The following is a 5,930-nucleotide window of genomic DNA, read 5'->3' as shown; positions in this document are numbered from 1 at the left end:
GGGGCGGGGGGCCCCAGCCCACCGCCCTGGGCTGATCCCCGCGAGAGCCGCCCCCCCCTCCCCCCCGACAGCCCTGCGACAGCGGCGCCCGGCCGGCCTCCCGCGGCGGGGGGTAGGGGGCTCCGTACCGGGAGGCGCTGTCCCCACTGCGGACGCGGGCCCCTCTTTAGAAGACTTCCTCCTCCTCTGGGCTATGGTTTTCCTCTTAGAAATGCTCGGGCTGCGCGTCTGAAAGAACGGGGCCAGGTGTGCAGTAAGCGCCTAATAAGGGCACAGTAGGACCGTGGGCTGCGTCCCCGTGTCGGTTGCGCAGACCCTCTTCCCCGGGACCGGCTTGGGGTGTCTGGCGAGCACTTCAGAGCCTGTTCTCTGCAGGCCCTGGGTACGGGGGAGGAGACCGTGTCTTCGGGTTCCCCTGGGCTGGCCTCTGCCTGTGGCTGAGCTCTGGGGACACGGGAGGTGAGGGAGGCCCTCCGGGCAGGGTAGTAAAGGCAGACGGGGTCCCTTAGAGACTGCAGAAACATGGAGAAAACAGAGGCCCCAGAGCTGTTATTCGGTATTACCTGCACCCACCACAGTTTCAAGGTAGAGTCTGCAAAGGGATTGCTCACCCTTTGCCTGTTTTTGGCAGCTGCATGGTCTGGTAAGACAGAGTAGCCCCATTTCACAGAGAAGGCAAACTGAGGCTCAGAGACCTTGTATTTCATGGAAAGGCACTCTTCCTCTAAAGGGGGCATTTTCCCCTCCAACCCCCTCATGACCTTACCCTAGTGAATGTGTGGTGTGCTGACTCAGGTGAACATCTTCACGGGGAGGAAGGTGGGAGGTGGCACTGGCTCATGTGGTGATACGAAGTGACTCACTGGGCACGACTAGAGGCATCCTTAGAGTCCAGCTCTCGAGGGCAGAGGATGGAGGCTGTCGGACCAGAGTTGACTTGCCTGCAGTGGGTACCGGGGTGCATCCTGGAGGCGGGGGCTGCCCCAGAGAGTGTCTTGAAAACAGAGGAGAGTCAGAATCCCAGCTCTGAGAGCCTGAGCGCAGGGTCAGGCCACAGACTCAGGCCTCGAGGGGTGTGGTCCTGCCCTGGTGAACCCTGGGGTCATGTGAGCCCCTCGGCGGAAGAGGTGCAGGGCTCCTCTGTGGGACACAAGGCTTGGGGCCTGGAGTAGAGTGAGGGTGCCCCCCCCCCGGCCTACGTCCACAGCCTCGGCCGGAGCTGGCCTCCTGGTCCCCGCTGGCCCTCCTTGGTGGCATCGCTCCCCATGTTGGGGCACCTCTGTCCCTGTCCCGAGAAGCCTGCTGTGGCTCCCGGTGGTGGAGGGACGAGTTCCCCCGAGTCCAGGTTGGAGCAAGTGAAGCATCTGGGTCCTTTCTGCCACCACTGTGCATCCGTACCCCACATCCAGTGGGACTTGGTCATCGCGCTGTCCCCTCTTCATGGCACACCCCTTGCCCCCTGCTTCCCGCCTTTCCCACAAGCCACCCCCTCCAGAAAAGTCTTTCCTCACCCTCCTGGTTGGATCGAAGCTCTTTTGTTTCTCGAAGCCCTTTGTTTCTCCCAGGGACCAACTCTATTCTGCTTTTTAATCTGGTGGTGGCTTATCTGCCTCATCAGGTGGAAATTTCCTTGAGCGCAGGGGCCCGTGGGGTACTCTTCCTCCTTACTGTTTTTTTTTAATTTTCTAAAATATTTATTTATTTTTGAGACAGGGAGAGAAAGAGAGTGAGTAGGGGAGAGGCAGAGAGAGAGAGAGAGAGGGAGACACAGAATCTGAAACAGGCTGCAGGCTCTGAGCTGTCAGCACAGAGCCCGATGCGGGCCTCGAACCCACAAACCGCGAGACCATGGCCTGAGCCGAAGCCGGATGCTTAACGACTGAGCCACCCAGGCGCCCTTCTTCCTTGTTTTTATGGACTAAGTGCCGGGCACTGTGCTAGGCCTTTAGCACAGAATCTCACTGAAAGCTTCCGTACAGCAACTCCTAACCGAGGGGGTGCTGCTGTTCCCATTTGGAGAGGTTGTGGCATTTCCCAGGCTAACAGAGCAGGGGCCGGGGAGGGGCTGGGGGGATGGGAACGCAGGTCTGCCTGGTTCCCCAGCTCCTTCCGCCCTGCCCTCCCTGTGTCTGGATCTCTGCCCCCCGCCAGCTCCCTCACACCCTGCACACACAGGGTTGTTGGCCGTGACTCAGTGCAGGTGCAGGAGGAGCCCCAGGGGGCCTGAGCGGCCAGCAGGTGTGGCAGATCCACTTTGCCATCGGGGCTTTGGCCTCCTTTAAAAGCCATTTCTGGCTGTGTGGAGCGCGTCATTCATTCATCTAGTATTCGTTCATTCAGCAAGTAAAGGCCAGGAAAGCCGGCAGATAGGTGAGCACGGTGCACACTGCTGGGGGTGGCGGGGCCCGTTGCCGGGGAGGGGGGTCTGGCCCGCCCTTCACTGGAAGTCTTGACGCTGAGGGGCCATTACGTGTCTGCTCATTACCCAGAGGCCTCGGGCCAGCTGGAGTTAGGGCACAGATTGGGGCCCCCAGTTTGGCCTGGGGACAGTGGCCTTCGTTGTGGAGATGGGTGTCAGTGTCCCTGCTGTCCCAGGACGCCCCCTGCCTGGCCTTCCAGAGAGGGGCCCGTGTGCTGGCTGAGGCTGGGGGCTGGGGGCTAGGCACTCCTACGGGGGGGCGGCGGACAGCCAGCCGGGCACCCCGGGGCAGCGCCCTTCCTTCACTCCCCCAGCATTCGTGGACACCTGCTCCAGACCCACCCCGCTGCTGGGCCCCGGGGACCTGGAGGTGACCCTGAGCCGGCTCCAGCTCTCCAGGAGCCACACTGCCAGTGGTCACAGACCTGGGCTCTTCCCCTGCCTGCCCTTGAAAGCTGGGCCAGGTCGGCGACGTGGACGTGGGGACATGGAAAGTACTTCCCTCCCCTCCTTCCTGTCTGCACTGAGCCGAGTGGGCACGAAGGCCTTGCAGCAGATAGTGGCTGAGAGTCCGCCCGGCATTTTTGTGTTGGGTCGTGACCCTCACTGACATTCTGGAGCACCATTCCTCCCCAGGGCTCGGAGGTATTTTATGGCCTTGACCATCCAGTGCTTCCTGGCGAGTAGCCAGGAAGGTTGTATGTTGGGGGGGGGGGCATGTGGAGTTTTGATGCCAACCATTGTGTGTGTGTGTGTGTGTGTGTGTGTGTGTGTGTGTTTGTATGTGTTACATTCAGCTCTCAGTTTTATGCCACGCTGGCTGCTTTTCTGTTCCTCAAGCATGTCACACGCACACCTACCTCAGGGCCTTTGCACTTGCCTTTCCTGTTCCCTTGAATGCTCCTCCTGCTGATATCCCCTACTCTCATTCACACTCCTTCTTTCTGCTCAAATGAATTCTTCTCAGAGAGCCGCTCTCTGACTGTCCTGCCTGCAAAAGCTCCCCTCAGGTGCTCTCCCTCCCCTGACCTGCTTTGTTTTCTTTGTGCTTTCTCTCACTTTTGTTGCATCTCCTACTGGAACGTAAGCATGGTGAGGGCTGGGACCTGCTCGCCGCTACAGACTCTCAGCCTAGAACCTGGGTTCTCATTCTTAGCACTCTTGACATTGGGCCACATTGTTGTTTGGGGGCCGTGCTGTGTGTTATAGCACGTTTAGCAGCATCCCTGCCCTCTACCCACTAGATGCTAGTAGAAACCCCTGTTTACTTGTGACAATTAAAATGTCACCAGAGATTGCTAAACGTCCCCTTGGGGGAGAAATTGCCCTGATTGAGAACCACTGGGTTAGAATAGTGCCAGTGGAGTAGGTGCTAGAAAATTCTGAGTAAATGTGCAAAAATATTCATTTGACCTTTACAATGGCCCTGTCTTATGCCTGAGACAGAAGCGTTTGAGAAGCCAGTGGTGGCAGGGCCGGGATCCAGCCTGTCTCCCTCTGTTTGGGGTATTTCTCTGGGCTCCTCCACGTGCTATATTGGGTCTGCGGAGGCTAGGGGTGCTCTCCCTACAGTGCTCCCTAAAGTGCTTGTGACAGGGCCACCCACTCACTGGCAATGACTCAGGGCCCCGGTTGGCATGTGACTTGCCCAGAAGCAGGCAGGGAGGGAAGCCGGGGGTTAGGGAGGAGAGAGGGGTGCCACTAGGGGAACAGGAACAAAGCGGAGATGGTATGGCCCCCAGTTCCGGACTCTCTGCTGGGTCATGGGGAAGCAGTATTGATGACTTAGGGGAAGCGCCCAGCCCTCAGAATCAGGCAGACCTCAGCTCAAACCCTTCCTCTGCTGCTTACCGGCTGTGTGTTTTTGGCAAGTCTTTCTATCTCTGGGAGCCTCTGTGTTTCCATCTGGAAAATGGGAACGACCCCCAGCTCATTGGATGCTTGTCAGGGCTAAAAGTGCTTTGTAGGCTGTGCACCTCACTGGTGGCTGTTTGAGCACTGGTGGCTTTGCAGGGCCTGCACTGCCTTTGGGTCATGGGACGGTGCTCAGGCTGAGGCGGGACCACGGGGGAGTCCGGTCCTCTGTCTCTGAGCCCCAGGGGCCCCAGGGCGTGGGTGGCAGACCTCCCGTTGCCCAGAGCTTCTGCCCAACATCTCTGGGAGCAGCTTTCATTCTGCCTTGCCTTTTCCTGGCTGTTCCTGCTCCCTTGATGCCCCCTCGCTGGGCCTCTCACACCCCCTGCCCAACGGCCTGGCCTCCAGACCCTTGCAGCAGTCACGGCCGTGGGGTCAGGAAATCACTCCCCCACCCCTCTCATGAGTGACAGGTGCTCACCTGGGGGTGCGCAAGGGGTACATTTGGCACAGTTTAGAGGAGCCTTAAGACCTCCCTGTGAAGGGAATGTTCTGGCCTCAACTTTCCTGCCTTCAAGATGGGCCTTCTTCCCGGCTATCTCTAAAGCCTCTTCCATTTCTAACCTCTGTGATCCCGAAGTTCTGTTTACTTGTAACCCTGAGAGGGGAAAGCCCTTTGGGGGGGGTGGGGGCGGGGTCCTCGGAGGCCATTCTCCAGCCTCTATGGGACTTTAAGACGGCAAGGGCCCGAGGAAGGAACACTGGCCCGGGTGTCAGGAGAACAGAGTTCCCAGCCCAGCACTGCCACCGGTTTGCTGTGTGACCTTGTTCAGGCTACTTAGCTTCTCTGCGGCTAAGCATTCCTCCATATTAAACCTCGCACCACTGACCCCAGCACTCTCCTAGAATGCTGGGGAAGTGCTACCTTTGCATGTGCTTGACAAAGGCCACAGAGCTCAGGGTGGGGCGGGGGAGTAAAAGTTTTCCCAGGAAGGAGAGCCCTGTAGCACTCCTGCTCTCAACATCTTGGCTTCCCAGACTCTCTTCCTGCTGACCTCAATCTCACGGGCTCTGCCCGGAATGATTTCCTTGACTCAGGCCCCAGTGGCATGAAGAATTCCTGGCTGCCTGTCAACTTGCATCCAAAACAAGATGTAGAACCCTCCGGCAGAGCGGGGCTTGTGGCTTTCCTGCCTCCCTGCCACTGAGTAAAATGCAGAAGCCAGACCCACAGGGGCCCCAGCCCGTGCGTAAGTCTGCGCTGTGGGCACCCGCTGCAAGGCCTGCCGTCTGGGAACCCACAGATTCAAGGAAGCCTCGGTGGGAGTAAAGGGTTTCCTCGAAGAAGCCGCCTGTTACCTGTGCCGGGCACACGGCCCTCCCCGCTGGTGCCGAGTCTGGCAGGCCTCCTTCACGGCCCGGGGCCTTGGGTATGGGTCCCCATCTGCTGCGCTGTGGACCGTGCGGCTAGGACTCTGAAGCCGTGGGGCCCACGGTCATTTTCCACTGTGGCGTGGTGTGAGGTCACCGGGGAGGTAGTGACATCACTGTGGTTTGGGGCACTCGGGGTGCGCACGCAGTAGGAGGAAGTGTCTGTTTACCCACTGGGGTTTGGAAAAATAGATTTCCTTCTGCCCCAGAGGTGAGCTGAGTTGGG

The 5,930-nt window shown here is 59.1% G+C and overlaps 1 long non-coding RNA gene across 2 annotated transcripts in view; it reads right to left on the bottom strand.

Moving 5' to 3' along the window:
- Window positions 1–5,790, bottom strand: part of LOC144231368 (uncharacterized) — an 8,593-nt gene extending 2,803 nt beyond the window's left edge. Inside the window, exons 1-3 of one of the 2 annotated variants that reach the window (XR_013335070.1) lie at window positions 5,633–5,790; window positions 767–994; window positions 78–228 (exon numbers count right to left, since the gene is read on the bottom strand). This is a non-coding gene — a long non-coding RNA (uncharacterized LOC144231368). Of the gene's footprint in view, window positions 1–77; window positions 995–5,632 lie in introns of those variants that run through there. The other variant, XR_013335069.1, reaches the window with a different exon arrangement.
- Between the last annotated feature and the right edge of the window lie 140 nt (window positions 5,791–5,930).

This window comes from Crocuta crocuta, unplaced genomic scaffold (genome assembly GCF_008692635.1).
Source record: "Crocuta crocuta isolate KB4526 unplaced genomic scaffold, BGI_CrCroc_1.0 scaffold13, whole genome shotgun sequence".
NCBI lineage: Eukaryota > Metazoa > Chordata > Mammalia > Carnivora > Hyaenidae > Crocuta > Crocuta crocuta.
Note: the sequence above shows the minus strand (reverse complement) of the source record. Positions and strands in the feature narration are given on the sequence as shown.